Source organism: Budorcas taxicolor, chromosome 7 (genome assembly GCF_023091745.1).
Source record: "Budorcas taxicolor isolate Tak-1 chromosome 7, Takin1.1, whole genome shotgun sequence".
Classification (NCBI taxonomy): domain Eukaryota; kingdom Metazoa; phylum Chordata; class Mammalia; order Artiodactyla; family Bovidae; genus Budorcas; species Budorcas taxicolor.
Genome location: NC_068916.1, coordinates 27,892,518 through 27,914,882, shown reverse-complemented (window position 1 = coordinate 27,914,882; position 22,365 = coordinate 27,892,518). Strand labels below are relative to the sequence as shown.

General features: G+C 38.9%; 1 pseudogene; it reads right to left on the bottom strand.

Annotated features, from left to right (window-relative positions):
• Positions 1-17,221: 17,221 nt before the first annotated feature.
• Positions 17,222-17,353, bottom strand: LOC128051840 (uncharacterized; annotated as a pseudogene).
• Between the last annotated feature and the right edge of the window lie 5,012 nt (positions 17,354-22,365).

Sequence of the window (22,365 nt, the reverse complement as noted above, 5' to 3'; positions counted from 1 at the left end):
GTGATGATGTGATCACTAATCTAGAGCCAGACATCTGGGAATGTGAAGTCAAGTGGGCCTTAGAAAGCATCACTACAAACAAAGCTAGTGGAGGTGATGGAATTCCAGAGAGCTGTTTCAAATCCTGAAAGATGATGCTGCTAAAGTGCTGCACTCAATGTGCCAGCAACTTTGGAAGACTCAGCAGTGGCCACAGGACTGGAAAAAGTCAGTTTTCATTTCAATTCCAAAGAAAGGCAATGCCAAAGAATGCTCAAACTACCGCACAATTGCACTCATCTCACATGCTAGTAAAGTAATGCTCAAAATTCTCCAAGCCAGGCTTCATCAGTAAGGGAACCGTGAACTCCCTGATGTTCAAGCTGGTTTTAGAAAAGACAGAGGAACCAGAGATCAAATTGCCAACATCTGCTGGATCATGGGAAAAGCAAGAGAGTTCCAGAAAAACATCTATTTCTGCTTTATTGATTATGCCACAGCCTTTGACTGTGTGGATCACAATACACTGTGGAAAATTCTGAAAGAGATGGGAATACCAGATCACCTGACCTGCCTCTTGAGAAACCTGTAGGCAGGTCAGGAAGCAACAGTTAGAACCGGACATGGAACAACAGACTGGTTCCAAATAGGAAAAGGAGTACGTCAAGGCTGTATATTGTCACCCTGCTTATTTAACTTCTATGCAGAGTACATCATGAGAAACGCTAGACTGGAAGAAACACAAGCTGGAATCAAGATTGCCGGGAGAAATATCAATAACCTCAGATATGCAGATGACACCACCCTTATGGCAGAAAGTGAAGAAGAACTAAAAAGCCTCTTGATGAAAGTGAAAGAGGAGAGTGAAAAGGTTGGCTTAAAGCTCAACATTCAGAAAACGAAGATCATGGCATCCGGTCCCATCACTTCATGGGAAATAGATGGGGAAACAGTAGAAACAGTGTCAGACTTTATTTTGGGGGGTTCCAAAATCACTGCAGGTGGTGACTGCAGCCATGAAACTAAAAGACACTTACTCCTTGGAAGAAAAGTTATGACCAACCTAGATAGTCTATTCAAAAGCAGAGACATTACTTTGCCGACTAAGGTCCGTCTCGTCAAGGCTGTGGTTTTTCCTGTGGTCATGTATGGGTGTGAGAGTTGGACTTCGAAGAAGGCTGAGCCCTGAAGAAATGATGCTTTTGAACTGTGGTGTTGGAGAAGACTCTTGAGAGTCCCTTGGACTGCAAGGAGATCCAACCAGCCCATTCTGAAGGAGATCAACCCTGGGATTTCTTTGGAAGGAATGATGCTAAAGCTGAAGCTCCAGTACTTTGGCCACCTCATGTGAAGAGTTGACTCATTGGAAAAGACTCTGATGCTGGGAGGGATTGGGGGCAGGAGGAGAAGGGGACGACAGAGGATGAGATGGCTGGATGGCATCACCGACTCGATGGACGTGAGTCTGAGTAAACTCGGGAGATGGTGATGGACCGGGAGGCCTGGCGTGCTGCGCTTCAGTTCAGTTCAGTTCAGTTCTTTTCAGTCGCTCAGTTGTGTCCGACTCTTTGCAACCCCATGAATCACAGCACGCCAGGCCTCCCTGTCCATCACCATCTCCCAGAGTTCACTCAGACTCACGTCCATCGAGTCCATGATGCCATCCAGCCATCTCATCCTCTGTCATCCCCTTCTCCTCCTGCCCGCAATCCCCCTCAGCGATAAAGGACAGAAATGGTATGGACCTAACAGAAACAGAAGATATTAAGAAGAGGTGCTGCGGTTCATCGGGTCGCAAAGAGTTGGATAGGACTGAGCGACTGAACTGAACTGAACCGAACCTCCTTCCCACCTCCAACCCATCCCACCCCTCTAGTTTGTCACAGAGCACCGGTTTGAGCTCCCTGCCTCATACAGAAAATTTCCTCTGGCGATCTGTTTTTACATATGGTGATGTACATGCTGATGTATGGCAGAAATCAATACAATCTTGTAAAGTGATTATCCTACAATTAAAAATAAATAAGTTTTTAAATCTTAAAAAAGAGAAGCTAATAAGTGGAACAGATACTATTAACAGCTTTTACCAAAATGTGCACTGAAGAATTCTAGGGTCCTTAAATATTCTTTGAAAACAAATTATTAAATCAAATAATTCTGGGAAAACTGTATAAGTGAGCTACCTCCTCAAGGAATAACATAGCACATTAACCTATTAAATGTTTCAAAGAGTTTTGACCTAAGAATTCCATTTAGCTTTGTTAACATAAACTTTTCAAATTTACTTACTCACAAAATTCTGTTTTGAAAAATTTTGAAATATTAACTAACTTTTTTAAGGATACTAGTAGTTTTTAAACTACTTTTTAGGAAATAATGGTGTATGTGAATGGCTCTAAAACTATTGCAAAGAGGAAATTGTAATAAAAAAACATAAGGAGATGTTTAACAAATCATCTACGTTAAAGTGACTTGAAAACAAGTGATAGCTTTATAAATATTAGGTATCCTTATATAAAGAAATGTTGTAAACAATTTGGGAAATAATTTGGAAATGCAACTTTTTCTCCTAATGGAATTTCTTTTTACACTAATGAACATAGATGGGTAACCCTAGATGGACTACAGGATTCTATGCCATATCAAATTATTAGCATTTTTTAAGGTACAAGTATTAACAACTGATTTAACTTATTTCTCCCTATAGAATGAATTCTCTGAGTATTTGTGTCTCAGTTGATTGCTGTGTTTTAAGATGAATGCTCCTAGTTTGCCAGGATATTGTCTGTAAACAACTGTTTGATTTGGGCATACTTAGCAAAAGATCAAATCTGTAGGTGAGATAAGCAATGTTGGCTATATATCAAGTAGATACACATCTGTGTGGAAGGTAATAAAGGTAGAAGAGTAGGATAAAACATCTGAATGAAGATAAAATAAGTGGCAAACTTCAGCAACATTCTTATGGAACTAGTTAAACTGTTTAGAAATATAAACTGTGACTAGGGCATCTAGATAAGAGGAGAGCAGGGATTGGTACAAATTCAAAAATATTTCCAGATGAACAATTTGGCAATTACAGGGAACTTCATATATTTTTCAAAGCTGCACTCAAGAGAGAACTTGGTATGAAAAAAAATACCAATTTCTTTTGGCTAGGTATCTTTTTTTTGTTTGCTTATATCAGATACTTCCCTACCCAAAGATAATAAACTGTGGAATCATCCTGATTGGCATGCTAAGGTATATATTTGGTGGGGTTGTTGACTTTCATTAAAGTCTGGAAAAGTCAGTCAAGTTACATTTGAACTGACTTTCATAATATTTGTCCAAGAGATTTAGAATTTATTGTGAAGGATTCACGAATTTACGGAAACTTGATAAGTACAGAAGTTTGAAATTTACAACTAGGGGCCTGCAGACCAACATTCATCACATGTTATATTCTAAGAAAATGGATTAATTCAGATCCTGTGTGTTTTCTCCTTTTTGTGTGTTTTCTTAACAATTTTTGGATTATGCTGGTCATTGCTTCTGATAATTTTATTTTATACTTGTAAACTAGTGTATTACTGGAATGTCTATAATGTCTGTTACATACTTAGTATTTGAATATGCCAAAGATATTCAAAATGAAATGTATAGATTGAAAAAATACTTAATTGTTAATAAAAAATGAACAAAAATTAAAACATGGTAGGAAAGGTTGAAGATGGTGGCATAGGAAGATCCCAAACTTACCTCCACCAATAGACACACCAAATCTACAACTACATATTAAATAATTCCTTTTGAAAGGAACCCAAAAAGTAGATAACCAAAATCTTCACAACAAAAGGGGAAAAGACAACATCAAGATAGGTAAGAAAAGTAGAGACGATCCCTCTAAGGAAAAGCCACAGGCTGACCACAAGAATCCATTATCAGGAAGGACCACAGAGGTAGTTATTTTCCCTGAATCTCTTGAGCTCAGCATTTGAGCTCCATATCAGGCACCTCAGCCTTTAGGTCCTCACACCATGTATAAAAGTAAACTCAAAATGGATTAAAGACCTAAATGTAAGATCTGAAATCATAAAACTCCTAAAAAACACCACAGGCAGAACAGTCCTTGATATAAATCATAGAAATACTTTTTCTTGGAACAGTCTCCTAAAGCAAAAGAAATGAAAGCAAAAATAAACAAATGGGACTTAATTAAACTTAAACGTTTTTGCAGAGTGAAGGAATCCAGGGACAAGACCAAAAGACAGCCTACTGAATAGGAGAATATATTTGCAAATGATATAACCTATAAGGAGTCAATATACAAAATAGATAAACAGCTCATACAATTCAATATCAAAAAAAAAAAAAAAACCCACAAAGAACTCAATTAAAAACTCAGTTGAAGACCTGGACAGACATTTGTTTTCCAAAAAGATACACAGATGACCAACAGATACATGAAAAGATGCTCAACATCACTAATCAGAGAAATGCAAATCAAAATCACAAGGAGATATAACCTCCTACTTGTCAAATGGCTATCATCAAAAAGTCTACAAATAATAAATGTTAGCAAGGATGTGCAGGAAAGGGAACCCTAGTACACTGATGGTGGGATTGCAAATTTGTGCAGCCACTTTGGAAACCAGTATGCAGGGGCCTCAAAAAATTCAAAATAGAACTACCACATGATCCAGCGCTTCCACTCCCAGGCACATATCTGAAAATGAAAACACCAATTTGAAGAGACACATGTGCTCCAATGCTCAGAGTAGCATTTACAATAAACCAAGACATGTAAGCAGCAACTAAGTGCTCACCAACAGATGAGTGGATAAGGGTGTGCATGTATGTATGGAATATTGCTTAGCTATAAAAAATAATGAAATTCTATTTGAAAAAATGCCGACAGATGTAGAAAGTATCACACTTAGTGAAACAAATCAGACAAAGACACTTTATCACTTATATGTGGAATATAAAATATAAAACAAACAAATGTATAACAAAACAGAAAGAGTCACAGATATAGAGAAGAAACGTGGTGACCAATGGGGAGAGAGGGAAGAGGGGATGGTTGACATAGGGATAACAGATTGAGAGACACAAACTCGTATGTATAAAATAAATAAGCAATAGTGATATATTATACAGCATAAGGAAATATAGCTTGTATTCCTTGTAATATTAACTTTTAATAATTTTAAATGGAATACAACCTATAAACATATTGAATCACTATGCTGTACACCTGAAACATAATATTGTAAATCAACTATAATTCAATAAAAAGGGATGTAAATAATCAATAGAACTTCATAATAAGCTTCTACTAAAAAATATATATATATACAGCTCTCCTATACCCAATGACAATAACTGTTATTGTTAGTGAACTATCAAAGGAAAGAACCAAGGAAGGAAGGAAAGAAAGGAGGAAGGGAGAGAAAAAAGGAAGGATGGGAAGAAGGAAGGGAGGGAGGGAATCAGAAAGGAAGAAGGGGAGAGAAAAGTATTGGGACCACTTCTAGAAAAAATGTCATTTGAAAAGATTCCAGAAGAAATATTAGAAAATTGGGGTACCCACCCAGTCATTTAGACCAGTCAATTCTAATAAGAGGTAGAATAGTAAGTGCCAAAATTGGGGTATTTCTCCATGTGCTGGGATATCAGTTTTACTCAGACTACCCTTCAGACAAGTCCAGAACAATGCAAATTCTTTACATTCTCTTAAATAATATGATTACCCATTATAAATCCCCATACTCTAGGATGAATCCCCATACTCTAGATAGAAGAAAAACTGTTACTGAAATCTATGACTTAAAAATTCTGCTAAAAAACCCTTACCCAATACAATAATTTAGTCATTACTACTAATAATATTTAAGTCACACGTTTTTATGTAGAGATTGGATGAGGCCTAGTGTAACTAAGGCAGTGTCAGGAGGAGATCCTTGTTCACAAATTGCACCCCTGTTCTATCATGGGTTCCTACGCTCTGTGGCAATGAGCCTTGTCCATTTAGTTGCTGCTTGACCTGCTGACATTGAACGTAACTTCGCCTCCCCTTCTCTCTTGCCTACTCTCCCTCCTTTCATCTTCTTCATTTCCTCTCTCTCTCTCTCCCTCTCTGGCCAGCTCTCTGGCACTGGCATCATTCTGGCTCTCACAAGTGCCATGTCTTCCGGGGGACTCCAGGTCTGGAAGGGGATCCACTCCCAGCTATTGTGGCCTTGAGCTCCTCTCCCCAAGTAGTCCACAGTGCAGCTTACCTCCAGCTGCACTGCATGTGTGCATGCTCAGTCTCTGTCTTGTCCACTGTTCGCAACCCCATGGACTGTAGCCCACCAGTCTCCTCTGTCCATGGGATTTTCCAGGCAAGAATACTGGAGTGGGTTGCCATTTCCTACTTCAGGGGATCTTCCAGATCCAAGGGTTGAACCCATTTCTCTTGCATCTCTTGCCTTGGCAGGAGGATTCCAGCTGCAGTAAAATCCTTTAGGGGTTTACCAGGAAGTTCTGAGCCCTTCCCGTGATGCACAGGACCTAAGAGCTACACAGAGCACTAAATTCTAGTCTTCCATCTACCATGCTACCATTATATGCCACTGGCTACACTTGACAGGAGGTAAAAAAGGAAATAATGGCAGATTTGGTTTTCTTCTTTTGTGTGGGGGGGTTCCAAAATCACTGATGACAGTGACTGCAGCTATGTAATTAGAAGATGCTTGATCCTTAGAAGAAAAGATATGGCAAAGCTAGATAGCATATTAAAAAGTAGAGATGTTACTTTACTGACAAAGGTCCATCTAATCAAAGCTATGGTTTTTCCAGTAGTTATGTATAGATGTGAGAGTTGGACCATATAGAAGGCTGAGCATCAAAGAACTGATGCTTTTGAACTATGGTGCTGAAGAAGACTCTTGCGAGTCCCTTGGACAGCAAGAAGATCAAACCAGTTAATCCTAAAGGAAATCAACCCTGAATATTCATTGCAAGGACTAATCCTGAAGTTCCAATACTTTGGCCTCCTGATGTGAAGAACTGACTCATTGGAAAAGACCCGGATTCTGGGAAATGCTGAGTGCAGGAGGAGAAGTGGATGACAGGGCAGGAGATGGTCAGATGAGCGCCAACTCAGTGGACATGAGTTTGATCAGACTCTGAAAGGCAGTGAAGGACAGGGAAGCCTGGCATGCTGCAGTCCATCTGGTTGCAGAGTCAGACATGACTTAGCAACTAAACAACACTTGACAGTGTCACTTCCCAGATAGGCAAAGGTGAGAGGCAGCGTGAGAGTTCCTTCCATGTTTTTAACCATGAAATAGACAAACCCTCTTTTTCTAGGCATTCCCTCTAACACTCCCATCTCCAACTGGGCAGGTGGTATACATGTAGTCTTCATCTTCTGCTTCCATCTATCCCAAGTATCTCAGGACCAAAACATGAGGTATCCAGGTTTTTTCCTACCTTACATATAATTTACAGTTCTCCTGGCATGGTAACTGACATGATAATGGAGGAAATATAGGGATTTAGGGGAACAAAAACATTCTGAAAAGTTTGGTACCAGACTATACTGACTATACCAGACCATACCATACAACACTGTCCTATCAACCCTATTTTGAATATCTGAAGCAAAATATTATCTTTCTTTCTCTCTACATTTCACCTGTAACAAACCTAATCTACCACTTTCACCTGCCTTCAAGTGATCAATAACTCTGGCTCAGGGAGAATGTCATGTGCACAAAAACAAGGTGCAAAACAAACTATATTAATAATCTCAGACTTTTCTCCCTTTTAAGGCTTGCATTCCTCTGATAGAGCAAAGAGAAAGAAATGGTGTAAACAAATTCCTGTGGAGCTCTTCCCATCTGTTCTTTTTCTGGTGGCTTCTTAACTCTTTTCCCCAAATATCTTAGAACTGGAAACAGTTACACTGCTGTGAGGTGATAACTCAATATTAATCTTAAAGCAATGGTGACAGAGGTGATCCTGGTAGAAACATCTTTGCTCAGAAGCTCTGACCATATTTCACTTTGTGTGCTCTTTGATTTTTGTTCTGAGCTGACCTTCAAGTACCAGTATGCAAACAGAAAAATAAAGGCAAAGGAACTATATGTTGAAACTGCCAAAGGCAACTGATTGCAGAGATGCACAAAAAATGCCATCTAGTAGGAGACAATGATCTTAAGAATACATTAATGAACAAATAACCTCCAATAACTCTGGCCAAAAGGTTATTTATAGTCATCTTTGACTATATACATATACTTCTCTGCCTATCTGTGCTTCTCAGGTTTTCTTACTTTACTATTATCATCCAGAAAGTGAGAGTGTGAATGGATGAGACAGAGCAAAAGATAATCAGATAATCCCAGAATGATCATTCTTGGGATTCTCTCTCTTGTAAACCTCTCTCTTGAATTCATTCTTTATCTATGAAAAGGTCTTCTCTGGGCAATTTCTTTCTTTCTTTTTTTTTTTTTTACTTTACAGCCACACCACATAGCATGTGGGATCTTAGTTCTCCTGCCAGAGAGTGAACTTGGGACCCCTATAGTGAAAGCGCAGAGTCTCAACCATTGAACCACTAGGGAAGTCCTGGCAATTTCTGCATATAAATGTTCAAGACTCTGTTAGGTGTTAGCAGAACAGAGATGAGCAAATCAGACTATCTTGCTTTAAGGATCCTGCAACCTATTGGGTTGGACCATCAGGCACATAAATATCTAAAAACAAAGCAGGGACATGGAAGGAGTACACAAAACCATGAGAGCAGAGAGGAAGGTGAGATTAAATTTTAACTACAGAAGCTAGACTAGATTTCACAGATAAAATCACCTCCAGCTAAGCTTTGAGCAGGGGGAGGACTTCAGTAAGTAGAAAGAAGAATATATTAGATTTTTAAAAATGTGAGCAAATCTATAGTTGGATATTTTGTGGTAGGAGTATTTAAATGAAATTAGGAGTAACTCAGTGTAGTGTGTTGTGGAAGGCACAGGAGGAAATGGGGAACAGGAAGTTTAAAACCAGGAAAATAGTTTGAGCTAAATCAAGAGGTACTTAAGTGTTTAATAAAACAATTTGAACTTTATTGCGCAAAGCACTGCGAGGGTAGCAGATTATTGAGCAAGAGAATTGCCTGATCTCAAAGCAAGGATATGAATATAGGTTGATGCAACTTTTTTTTTTTAATGAGGAAAATATAAATAGTATGGCTAAGACAAAAAAATATTTTCTCCTTCTGCTTGTATGAGTTTTTATTCTTTCTCCTGGGTTGGACACAATGTCTCTAAAGAATAAGTACAGTTTTCAGAGGGTATCATTGATGCTTTTTATGGAGTAGTCTTTAAAATGAGGACCCTTGATTTCTAATCTAGTATTGAAAGGTCACCTAGCAAAAAAACCACATATAAAACAGTTTTCTGGCAAAAGATTTTCCTATGCTAATAACTTGTTTGTAATTTTGGAAGAAGACTCAAGGATCTAACTCATCAAGTACAATTTCTGCCGGGAGCCAGCGTGAGGAATCCCACCCATGACAAGGTCATGCAGAGAGGCCTGATGGGCAAGGTGAGTCAGGCCTCAGGTTTTCCCGCTGGTATTTCCTGAGCATGTACCCCCAAAATAAGAATCTGCCTGCCTTATTGTATTGTACTTTTTCACTCTTCTGACATTCTCTGGAAAAAGTTAACTCAGGGCTTTAGTCTTCTGCATTTGAAAGGGATGTTTCAGTTCAAACCCCCTCTGATAACTCTCTAGCTTGCCTAACAGGTTCCCCCGGACTTTTTCAGTTCAGTTCAGTCACTCAGTCGTGTCCAACTCTTTGCGACCCCATGAATCACAGCACACCAGGCCTCCCTGTCCATCACCATCTCCCGGAGTTCACTCAGACTCACGTCCATCGAGTCCGTGATGCCATCCAGCCATCTCATCCTCGGTCGTCCCCTTTTCCTCCTGTCCCCAATCCCTCCCAGCATCAGAGTCTTTTCCAATGACTCAGCTCTTCACATGAGGTGGCCAAAGTACTGGACCTTCAGCTTTAGCATCATTCCCTCCAAAGAAATCCCAGGGCTGATCTTCAGAATGGACTGGTTGGATCTCCTTGCAGTCCAAGGGACTCCCAAGAGTCTTCTCCAACACCACAGTTCAAAAGCATCAATTCTTCGGTGCTCAGCCTTCTTCACAGTCCAACTCTCACACCCATACATGACCACAGGAAAAACCATAGCCTTGACTAGACGGACCTTAGTTGGCAAAGTAATGTCTCTGCTTTTGAATATGCTATCTAGGTTGGTCATAACTTCTCTTCCAAGGAGTAAGCATCTTTTAATTTCATGGCTGCAGTCACTATCTGCAGTGATTTTGGAGCCCAAAAAAATAAAGTCTGACACTGTTTCCAATGTTTCCCCATCCATTTCCCATGAAGTGATGGGACCAGATGCCATGATCTTCGTTTTCTGAATGTTGAGCTTTAGGCCAACTTTTTCGTTCTCCTCTTTCACTTTCATCAAGAAGCTTTTTAGTTTCTCTTCACTTTCTGCCATAAGGGTGGTGTCATCTGCATATCTGAGGTTATTGATATTTCTCCCAGCAATCTTGATTCCAGCTTGTGTTTCTTCTAGTCCAGCGTTTCTCATGATGTGCTCTGCATAGAAGTTAAATAAGCAGGGTGACAATATACAGCCTTGACGTACTCCTTTTCCTATTTGGAACCAGTCTGTTGTTCCATGTCCAGTTCTAACTGTTGCTTCCTGACCTGCATACAGATTTCTCAAGAGGCAGGTCAGGAGGTCTGGTTACAGCTTGTGAATTGCTTACAGCCCCCCAGCCAGGAGAGGCACAAAGCTTAAAACATCTTAAAGATGCAGAGCCTTTTCTAAAGAGCTAAAAATCATATTGGTGACGGATTTCACTGTTGACTCAATGACTGCTGCCAGGCCTCCATATTCTTTATCTTTTAGGCACCTGGGAGGATGTTAATCAATGTAATCAGGATATGGAAAAAGGTATATAGTAGTTCTGATGTTAGCAACACTAGACTTTTGAGTTAATTACTCTTCTTTTGTTATAAATCACTGTACTCCTTTTACTTGTTATAAATTGCTGTAGCTCTGCTATGTAAGAACGTAACTTTATTTAGTGCTTTCTGAGAGTGGCACCAGACTTTGAGAAGAACAACACAAATAAGTCTTCTGGTTGACAAACCCTTATCAGAAAAAAGGCTGCAAAATGTTATTTGGCCCTTTTGGCTGGAAGATGATGTAAATTACCCAAGACAGGTATGCAGAGAGAAAAGCCTGGTTTTGATAAGAGTCTGGGCTGCTAATGCTGCATAATTTTGTATTACCCATTGATCTCTATGTACAATCAAAAAGGTATAAAAGGCCTTTCTAGACAATAGAGGCTGGGCAAGTCATTGGAAGGACTGGTTTCCCCCGTGTCTCTTCCTTACTCTATTTTCTGGCTGAATTCCCATCTGAGGTGTGGAGGCTCACCATGTGTACTTACTTGCCCTGGCTTCTAAGATCCATGTGAGAGGAAGCCCAAGGTGGGGTGCCCCCCGCTATTTAAGAGGACGCCGGTGGCCTAATGTAGATGGTGCAAGCTCCTTGTCTGGAACTTTATTGGCTTTCCATGTAAACCAACTTATTCAGCCTCTTTTCTCCACTTAATTTTCCCACTACACTATTTCTTCCTAATCTAATCTTATGTTAATAAATAAATAAGTTTTTTCCTCGCCTACCCTGTCTCCCCTTTGAATCACCCTGGATCCACCGGGGCTGGACCCCGGCAAATTTCCATGAACATCATTCTTATAGGAATTTATCCCTGGAAGTTGGAAGTTAGGAATGGAAGGTGAAGCAAAAAAAATCGACTTGAAAATTAAGACACTTGGCCAAGTGCTAGGCCAAGTGATGCCTTAAAATAAAATGATTCCACTATCACCTCTTCTACCTGAAAAACTGGCAAGAACTTATTCATGATTCTTTCCTATTAAAGAAAAGAGCAGGCACCCCTAGGGCACACAGGTTAGCAATGGTGGGAGCAGCTCGGGATGGGATCTGGAGATGACAGGAACTCAGGTGTGCAATCTCCCATTTGAAAGGTCTTGAGAATAGGATGAATTTACGGCAGGAACTCACTTGCATCTCTCATATGCTGAATTTCTTAAGCTAGAGCAGATATTTCTTAAAGTTTGTGTGTACTAATAGCTGTTCATTTCCCTGAGATGGGTTAATTTGCTTCTTATTTGAGACATAATTCTTTCTTAGAGCTATACTGATTGCTAATGATGTAACAGGAAAGAGACTCACAAACAATATGCATTTACACAAGGTAAGTATTAACTTGGGAAAGATTCTTTACTGATTTCTGCAAAACCTTATTGAGCACCCTCTGTTTGGGTAGTTGATCACAATTCTGTAGAAGTTTTAATTTTATCATGGGTTTTATCCCCTTTGCTTTATCTCCCTAACAATATAACTTGAGAAGAGAAGGTGCTATAGCCTCCAATTCACTCTGCTTGGTATGCTAGAGCCAAGTGCTTAACTTCTCTGAAATCACACAATAATAGAGCCATACAAAAGACTTAAGTCTCTTAACTCTAATCTGTTTTCTCATTGGACGATATGTGAGTAGCTGCATTAGATTCCTTCAGATGTTATCATATGAATAATTCTTAAAGTATATAAACCTACCCTTTTCTGTCTGCCTTTTCTCTTTCCTGGTGTGTTGGTCTGAGCTTGAAATGTAGCCTTTCCATTCAGGACTAAAATAAGTGTCTTTCCTTTAAGTCTCTGACTTTGAGCATTAAGCTATACTCTCCTACTCCTGTATTTATCAGATATGTAAGATAGAAAAGCCATTTGAATGATGTATTTTCTGGAGAATTATTTCTTTGCAGTGATTTTCAACAACATCATTTTCCCTAAGGGACTGATAAAAATCACAAAGAAACCTGACTATGCTTTGTATTAGGCATCAGTTATTGTTTTAGGTGTTTTCCCTGGCTCCTGCAGATGCTAACCAAACATCTCTCAAAGGAAAAAGTATGCTCCTCATTTGCCACTTGAGAGTGTTATGAAGGCTCACCCTTTCAGCAGATGGGATGGGCTTTCCTCAATGATTCCATTCTTCTAAAATGTCTATATTTGTCTACTATTACTGTATTTATTGAGATAATTGACATGTTCTGTAGCAAATGTGTATAATTTACTACTTCCAGGATTAAGCTAGACAATAATATTTACTTTGGGTTGGACTAAGACCTGAATCTTGGAAAGTTTTAAATTTATTCAGATAATTTGGGGCTAGAAAATAGGGATAAATCCATTTTATCCCAATTTTTTATTTTACCCCAACCCATTTTGTGCAACTTGGTTTAAAATGAAGTTAGTGAATATTAAAAAATAAAAGACTACACTTTTTATGACTTACAAGGGCAATAAGAGTACTTGTTGGAACGTGTTGCTTATGAAAGAGGCACAGTACAAAATATCATAGTTATTTATATATAAAATACAGTACAATAAACTTGAATATATGACAATCTTGAAATCTATGACCATAGATTACCAGTTTAAATAAGATGAGGAAAATAAAAAGAAAAGGAAAGCAACCTAATCAAATATTCTCTCTGTTCTGTTTCCATGCCTCTTCTTTGGCTTTTCTTGTCTCCTCAATTAATTCTCCATCTGCACTGGGTATTAAAGAAATATTTTACTGATACAGGATTAAACAGCTGTTAGGTCCTATATTTTTATGTTTCTTATGCTGGATTTCATGTCTGTAAGTCTAATTATTTCTAAAGTAGAAACACTTATTGGTACAATGACATTTTAACTACCATAATGATTCACCCCTTAGCCAGCAGCTTGGACTACACTCACTATTGGGAGCTATTTAACCTGCTAAATAACCTTGTATAAATCCAGACTTGCTGTCCCAGGAAGCTTCCAAGAAAGATTTCTCTCTAGTCAGAAACTATATTAAAACTCAGAGAGGGAAATGTGATTTCTTTAAAATCACTTATCACATAATAGAAATTATTTTTTAACTAATGAACATCTCTTCCTACTAGAATGTAAGCTCTATGAGAGCATCTCAAACTCTGCCTGCCACAGGATATATTTATTAATATCTGTTGAGTGAGAGGACGAATGAATGAGCAAGAAACAGAACAAATTTAGCAATATGTCTGGATACTTTCAGTCAACATAGAAGAATGAATGGAAAAGAGAAACATAACTGTTTAGATGAATTACTCATTCAGTTCAGTACAGTTCAGTCACCCAGTCATGTCTCTTTGCGATCCCATGAATCGCAGCACGCCAGGCCTCCCTGTTCATCACCAACTCCCGGAGTTCACTCAGACTCACGTCCATCGATCAGTGATGCCATCCAGCCATCTCATCCTGGGTCGTCCCCTTCTCCTCCTGCCCTCAATCCCTCCCAGCATCAGAGTCTTTTCTAATGAGTCAACTCTTCGCATGAGGTGGCCAAAGTACTGGACCTTCAGCTTTAGCATCATTCCTTCCAGAGAAATTCCAGGGCTGATCTCCTTCAGAATGGACTGGTTGGATCTCCTTGCAGTCCAAGGTACTCCCAAGAGTCTTCTCCAACACCACAGTTCAAAAGAATCATTTCTTCAGGGCTCAGCCTTCTTCACAGTCCAGCTCTCACATCCATACATGACCACTGGAAAAACCATAGCCTTGACTAGATGGACCTTTGTTGGCAAAGTAATGTCTCTGCTTTTGAATATGCTATCTAGGTTGGTCATAACTTCTCTTCCAAGGAGTAAGCGTCTTTTAATTTCATGGCTGCAGTCACTATCTGCAGTGATTTTGGAGCCCCAAAAAATAAAGTCAGCCACTGTTTCCCCATCTATTTCCCATGAAGTGATGTGATGGGACCAGATGCCATGATCTTCGTTTTCTGAATGTTGAGCTTTAGGCCAACTTTTTCAGTCTCCACTTTCACTTTCATCAAGAGGCTTTTTAGTTTCTCTTCACTTTCTGCCATAAGGGTGGTGTCATCTGCATATCTGAGGTTATAGATGTTTCTCCCAGCAATCTTGATTCCAGCTTGTGTTTCTTCTAGTCCAGCGTTTCTCATGATGTACTCTGCATAGAAGTTAAATAAGCAGGGTGACAATATACAGCCTTGATGTACTCCTTTTCCTATTTGGAACCAGTCTGTTGTTCCATGTCCAGTTCTAACTGTTGCTTCCTGACCATTACTATTTATCAATTCTCTTTGATAATATTTTATTTCAATGGTTATAATTTATCTTCAATAATTTACACCATTTTTTATTTCTAGCTGTTCTAGAATTTTTACTTTATGTTTCTGTTATTTTTTAATATTGTTACTTTATTTAACCTTTAAATATTCTATATAAAAATACTTTAAATCTTTGTGTGACTCTTTTTTATCAGTAACTTTACCTGGAGTTAACTTATGACCTAATTGTTATTTATTTTTCTTTCTTAGCATTACATGAATTAATCGATTTTGGAATTTTAATGTATAGTTTCATTGTGAGAGGAAATTTTTATTTTTACCTTTTTCTGGGTTTTATTGTTGTTTCTTGGATGATGTTTTTTTCTAATCTTTTTAAACTTGATAAGGCTTATTTTCTGGCATAGCATATAGTCTGGAGAATGGTTAGGGTGCACTTGATATGATATGTATTCTGCTATTACTGGAATGGATCAGTCTATAGATGTCAAATAAGTCAAGTTGGTTGATAATGTATTCAAACCTTCTATATTTTTGTCTGCCTAGTTATTCTTTTCACGACTGAGAATAGGTATTGAAATCTTTAATATTGTTGAATAGTCTATTTCTTCCTTGAGCTATTTCACTTTTTGCTTTATGTATTATGGGGCTCTGGTTCTGTGTATGTACAATTTGTAATTGCTATATCTTCCTGATATGTTGATCTTATTATTATTAAGAAACGACTTTATTTCAAGTAATATTTCTTGTCTCAAACCTACTTTTTCTAATATTAATATGTCCAATATAGCTATTAAAAGGACCTGACCAACCTTACAGAATACATTTTTAAGGAAATATTTTAACAGAGCTTAAGCAAAATATTTTGCTCTACTCTTGTTCTGGTGTACTTTATATGAAGGTACCTTCAAACATTTGATCACTAAATTGATTTGGGAATCGAAAAGAAAGAATTGTATACTCCATATTTATCATACTTTGATATGCAGATGCCATAGTAATATGTGTAAATAATTATCCTTTGCATGTGAAATATTTCTGAAGATCATTTGAAATATTCCCCTCTGTTGAAACAGTATTCTCTGAATACAATTACAGTATTCATGAAAATAGTCTAATATATATGCCTAAAATGGTTAGAAATAAAATTAAATGCGTTACATTCAAATTCATAAACATTCACCCAACTATATAGGAGCATTACATAGAAAGCATATAACTTTAAATACTTTTTTTTGGCATAAACTCAGCACAATGACTATTTTGGTAAAAAAATTTAAATACATAGAGACCAGCAGATTTTGTTTCCAGAGACTCAACCAATTGGTCAGGTCCTTGAAGAAAAACTATAATAAACTACATAGCAAATATCAAATAAACTATTTAATGTCATTTTAATTACTACTTTCAAGATAGATCTGTGCTAAATCAATATTAAAAGAGAATTTATTCTGTTTTTAATGATATTTGGAATGGGGGATATTACTTGCCAAAATAACATTTCATTGGCTTTGGAAAAAATGACAGACACTGAGAATATTGCTCTTCTTTAAAAATATAACAAATATTTACTAAGTGGCTACTATTCTGAAGGAGATCAGCCCTGGGATTTCTCTGGGAGGAATGATGCTGAAGCTGAAACTCCAGTACTTTGGCCACCTCATGCGAAGAGTTGACTCATTGGAAAAGACCCTGATGCTGGGAGGGATTGGGGGCAGGAGGAGAAGGGAGGCAGGAGGATGAGATGGCTGGATGGCATCACTGACTCGATGGACGTGAGTCTGAGTGAACTCCAGGAGTTGGTGATGGACAGGGAGGCCTGACGTGCTGTGATTCATGGGGTCGCAAAGAGTCAGACACGACTGAGCAACTGAACTGAACTACGTTCAAGACTCTGTACATAGCGCTGGATATAATATGTATGCTTTCAAAGTGCTTCCCCCTTTGTTTCTTCTTCTTTCTTCCTTTTTCATTTTCTTTTTTTTCTCCCTGCAGAGTAAGTTCCTATTGCAGCTCCCTGCTCTGAAAATGCATTTAATATATAGCCTCAGATAGAGAAAATATCAGATATTAAACTGATAAGAACAGATGCTACACTTGATCTTAGCCAAAAAGGCTGAGAAGAGCTTTCTACCTAGTTAGGCTATCTGCAGGTAAAACATGATGTGATGAGTTCTGTGACAGGAACATGTGCAAGGAGGAACAGTCAGCTTTGGGAGTCTGAGAAGGCCCCCTGGATTACAAGTAATATAAGTAATGAATGGCAAATAGGAGTTCTTCAGCTAAAGAGGCAGAGACAGAAAAGATACCCCAGGCTGAAGTAGTAGTATAAATAAAAAACTTTATGGGAAGATATTCTTTTGAGAAAAAAAAGAGTTTATTTTATTGTAGAGTGGCAAAATGGGAAGTACGGAGAGAGGTAATAAGTATCCTACCACAAACTAGGTGAGAAGGAAGACAGCCTCTTCTGAAGTAGCGTGAAATGGACAAGAAGAGAAATGGATGAATTAAACAAGTTTGGGGGGGTGGGGAATTGACATGGTACATTTATTTCTTGAATGTGCTGGCCAAAAGAGAAAGAAATGAGGAGGAAAATTCCCAAAGATGTGGCTTGAATAAATAGATGAACGGCTTGCCGTTTATTGGAATTAAAAAGTCAAAAAGAATCATGTTTAGTTAGTGGGGAAGCAGGCAGCAGGGATTTTCGGAGTCCTTGTAGGCAAAGTGATAAATTTGACTTTTAACATGTTAGTTTAAGGGGAAATACATGGTAGATATCCGGATGTCAGATAAACTTGTTCTGAAACAGGAGAGAAATCTCTGGAAATATAATTTTTTTAATTATCAGATTACAGCCTTAGCTATGGAGTTATCTATCTATAGACAGCAGAAATGATAGTCAAGGATAGATCTTGAAAACTTAATTGGCAGTCTTAGGCAGAAGGGCCAGTGATGAGATTGAACAGGAAAATGAATCTAAAGTGTAGAAAGACAAGAAGGACTAATATTCCAGAAGCAAAAAAATGAGTTAGCTATCAACTGTGGGCAAAATAAGGTTATCTGCTCTTTGTCTTTAGATGCATTTGGTGACTTTAATAAAAACAGAATTCATGGAGGGGTTCCGACTACTACAATACTGCAGGAAATGGAGAATTCAGAAAGTGATATAGAACTAATAAAGAAATTACCTCTTCCTCATTGAAATAAATAAAATACAGAATAAAATACTTAAATACCAAATGTGCCATGCCAAAATATAACTATAGAAGTTCAAAACATTCCACCCCAAAATATGCCACTTTGGCATAGTGATTATTTTGAGCTGTAGGTACTTGAAAAGCAACAAATGCAAGGAGAGGCTTTCTCTGAACTCCTCTTATCTGCCTAAAGACAGATCCTCCAAAAGGAACTCAGTTGTCATAAATCCCCACCTGGAAGTTTCATCAAACAGGAAAGACTGATGCTTATCACAGGAAGGGAGGGGAGAAGTTGACATGCCTCCAGAACAAATTTTCCCACAAGCTATCATACTTCCCATTTGTTCTTCTAAAGGCTCATGCATCTTTTCTAAAAGCATTTACTATTCCCTAAGAAACCTACACCCCTTCTCCCATTTCCCTATTAAAATGGTATTTAAGCCTGAATTCCTGTCCATTTTAGTTCACTAATTACTACAATGTCGATGTTCACTCTTGACATCTCCTGTTTGACCACTTCCAATTTGCCTTGATTCATGGACCTAACATTCCAGGTTTCTATGCAACATTGTTCTTTACAGCAATGGACTTTACTTCCATCACCCATCACATCCACAACTGGGCATTGTTTTTGCTTTGGCTTGTCTCTTCATTCTTTCTGGAGTTATTTCTCCACTCTTCTCCAGGAGCATATTGGGCACCTGAGGAGATCATCTTTCAGTGTCCTATCTTTTTGCCTTTTCATACTGTTCATGGGGTTCTCAAGGCGAGAATACTGAAGTGGTTTGGCATTCCCTTCTCCAGTGGACCACGTTCTGTCAGACCTCTCCACCATGACCCATCCGTTTTGGGTGGCCCTACATGGCATGGTTCATAGTTTCATTGAGTTAGACAAGGCTGTGGTCCATGTGATCAGTTTGCCTAGTTTTTTATGACTGTGGTTTTCATTCTGTTTGCCCTCTGAAGGATAAGAGGCTTATGGAAGCTTCCTGATGGGAGAGACTGACTGTAGGGGGAACTGGGTCTTGTTCTGATGGGCAGGGCCATGCTCAGTAAATCTTTAATCCAATTGTATGTTGATGGGTGGGGCTGCATTCCCTCCCTGTTGTTTGACCAGAGATCAAACTATGGGGAACCTCCTTCAAAATGTCCCATGCATGCACTGCCCCACTCAGTGCCCCTGAACCTGCAGCAGGAAACCACCAACCCAGGCCTCCGCCAGAGAATCCTGGTCACTCACAGGAAGGTCTGGGTCAGTTTCTTGTGGGGTCACTGCTCCTGAACAAGAATGTGCAAATTTAACTCAGATGACCATTATATCTACCACTATCGGCAAGAATCCCTTAGAAGATCTGGAGTAGCCCTCATAGTCAGCAAGAGAGTCTGAAAAACAGTATTTGGGTGCAATCTCAAAAACTACACAATGATCTCTACTCATTTCCAAGGTAAACATTCAATGTCACAATAATCCAAGTCTACACCCCAACCAGTAATGCTGAAGAAGCTGAAGTTGAACAGTTCTATGAAGACCTATAGACCTTCTAGAACTAACACCCAAAAAAGATGTCCTTTTCATCACAAGGGACTGGAATGCAAAAGTAGGAAGCCAAGAGATACCTAGAGTAACAGGAAAATTTGGCTTTGGAGTACAAAATGAAGCAGGACAAAGGCTTACAGTTTTGCCAAGAGAACACCCTGGCAATAGCAAACACCTTCCAACAACACAAGAGAGCACTCTACACATGGACATCACCAGACGTTCAATACTGAAATCAGATTGATTATATTCTTTGCAGCCAAAGATAGAGACGCTCTATACAGTCAGCAAAAATAAGAGTGGGAGCTGCCTGTGGCTCAGATCATGAACCCCTTATTGCCAAATTTGGACTTAAATTGAAGAAAGTAATGAAAACCACTAGACCATTCAGGTATGACAAAAATCAAATCCCTTAAGATTATACAGTGGAAGTGACAAATAGATTCAAGGGATTAGATCTGATGGATAGAGTGCCTGAAGAATGATGGACGGAGGTTCATGACATTGTACAGGAGGTACTGATCAAGACCATCGCTTAGAAATGCAAAAAGGTTGTCTGAGGAGGCCTTACAAATAGCTGAGAAAAGAAGAGAAGCTAAAGGCAAAGGAGAAAGGAAAATTATACCCTTTTGAATGTAGAGTTCCTAAGAATAGCAAGGAGAGACAAGAAAGCCTTCCTTAGTGATCAATGCAAAGAAACAGAGGAAAACAATAGAATGGGAAAGACTAGAGATCTCTTCAAGAAAATTAGAGATTCCAAGGGAACATTTCATGCAAAGATGGGCTCAATAAAGGACAGAAACGGTAGGGATCTAACAGAAGCAGAAGATATTAAGAATCGGTGGCAAGAATACACAGAACTATACAAAAAAGATCTTCATGACCCAGATAACCATGATGGTGTGATCACTCACCTAGAGCCAGACATCCTGGAATGTGAAGTCAAGTGGGCCTTAGGAAGCATCACTATGAACAAAGCTAGTGGAGGTGATGGATTTCCAGTTGAGCCATTTCAGATCCTGAAAGATGATGCTGTGAAAGTGCTGCACTCACTATGCCAGCAAATTTGGAAAACTCAGCAGTGGCCACAGGACTGGAAAAGGTCAGTTTTCATTCCAATCCCAAAGAAAGACAATGCCAAAGAATGTTCATGCTGCTGTTGCTGTTAAGCCACTTTAGTTGTGTCCGACTCTGTGTGACCCCATAGACGGCAGCCCACCAGGCTCCTCTGTCCCTGGGATTCTCCAGGTAAGAACACTGGAGTGGGTTGCCATTTCCTTCTCTAATGCATGCATGCATGCTAAGTTGCTTCAGTCATGTCCGATTCCATGTGACCCTACGGACAGCAGCCCACGAGGCTCCTCTGTCCACAGGATTCTCTAGCCAAGAATACTGGAGTGGGTTGCCATTTCCTTCTACTGCACAATTGCACTCATCTCACGTGCTAGCAAAGTAATGCTCAAAATTCTCCAAGTCAGGCTTCAACAATACATAAACTCAGAACTTTCAGATGTTCAAGCTGGATTTAGAAAAGGCAGAGGAATCAGAGATCAAATTGCCAACATCTGTTGGATCATCAAAAATCAAGAGAGTTCCAGAAAAACATCTACATCTGCTTTACTGACTATGCCAAAGCCTTTGATTTGTGGATCATGACAAACTGGAAAATTCTTAAAGAGATGGGAATACCAGACAACCTTACCTGCCTCCTGAGAAACCTGTATGCAGGTCAAGAAGCAACAGTTAGAACTGGACATGGAACAACAGACTGGTTCCAAATCGAGAAAGGAGTATGTCAAGGATGTATATCGTCACCCTGCTTATTTAATTTCTATGCAGAGTACATCATACGAAATGTTGGGCTGGATGATGCACAAGGTGGCATCAAGATTGCTGAGAGAAATATCAATAACCTCAGATACGCAGATGACACCACCCTTATGGCAGAAAGCGAAGAAGAACTAAAGATCCTCTTGATGAAAGTGAAAGAGGAGAATGAAAAAGTTGGCTTAAAACTCAACATTCAGAAAATGAAGATCATGCATGGCATCCTATCCATCACTTCATGGCAAATAGGTGGGGAAACAATGGAAATAGTGACAGACTTATTTTCTTAGGCTCCACAATCACTGCAGACGATGACTGCAGCCATGAAATTAAGATGCTTGCTCCTTGGAAGAAAAGTTATGACTAACCTAGACAGTATATTAAAAAACAGAGCCATTACTCTGCCAACAAAGGACTATCTAGTCAAAGCTATGGTTTTTCCAGTAGTCATCTATGGATGTGAGAGTTAGACAATAAAGAAAGCTGAGCACTGCAGAACTGATGCTTTTGAACTGTGGTGTTGGAGGAACACTTGAGAGTCCCCTGGACTTCAAGGAGAACAAACTAGTCAATTCTAAA